We start from the raw sequence: 1,048 nt of genomic DNA, 5'->3' as shown, positions 1-1,048 counted from the left end.
CTGGAGTGCAGCGGCACGATCTCGGCTCACTGCAACCTCCGCCTCCCAAGTTCAAGCGATTCCCCTGCCTCAGCCTCCCTAGTAGCTGGGACTACAGGTGCACACCACCACACCTGGCTAATTTTTGTATTTTTAGTAGAGATGGGGCTTTCACCATGTTGGCCAGGATGGTCTTGATCTCTTGACCTCATGATCCGCCCAGCTGGGATTACAGGCATGAGCCCCTGTGCCCACCTTATTTTTTTTTTCCTTTGAGACAAAGTCTCACTCTGTCATCCAGGCTGGAGTGCAGTGGCACCATCTCAGCTCACTGCAATCTTCACCTCCTGGCTTCAAGTGCTTCTCCTGCCTCAGCCTCCCGAGTAACTGGGGTTACTGGTGTGTGCTACCACACCTGGCTAATTGTTGTATTTTTAGTAGAGATAGGGTTTCGCCATGTTCATCAGGCTGGTCTCGAACTCCTGACCTCAAGTGATCCACCTGGCTCAGTCTCCCAAAGTGCTGGGATTACAGGTGTGAGCCTCCACACCCAGCCTCATTCTTCTGTTATTTATTTATTTATATATTCATTTATTTTTGAGATGGAATCTTGCTCTGTCCCCCAGCCTGGAGTGCAGTGGCTCAATCTCGGCTCACTGCAACTTCTGCCTCCCAAGTTCAAGCAATTCTCCCAAAGTGATGAGATTACAGGTATGAGCCACTGTGCCTGGCCTGGAACATTTTAAACATGATATTAAAAAAAAAAAAAAAAACTCAGAAATCTGGGCGCGGTGGCTCACGCCTGTAATCCCAGCACTTTGGGAGGCCGAGGCGGGTGGATCATGAGGTCAAGAGATCGAGACCAGCCTGGCCAACATGGTGAAACCCCGTCTCTACTAAAAAATACAAAAATTAGCTGGCGTGGTGGCGTGCACCTGTAGTCCCAGCTACTTGGGAGGCTGAGGCAGTAGAATTGCTTGAACCCAGAAGGCAGAGATTAGAGTGCGCCGAGATTGCGCCACTGCACTCCAGCCTGGCGCCTGGCAACAGAATGAGACTCTGTCTCAAA

The sequence above is a fragment of the Cebus imitator genome, unplaced genomic scaffold, assembly GCF_001604975.1.
Source record: "Cebus imitator isolate Cc_AM_T3 unplaced genomic scaffold, Cebus_imitator-1.0 Scaffold339, whole genome shotgun sequence".
NCBI lineage: Eukaryota > Metazoa > Chordata > Mammalia > Primates > Cebidae > Cebus > Cebus imitator.
The sequence above is the reverse complement of the archived record's forward strand: the minus strand, read 5'-3'. Positions refer to the sequence as shown.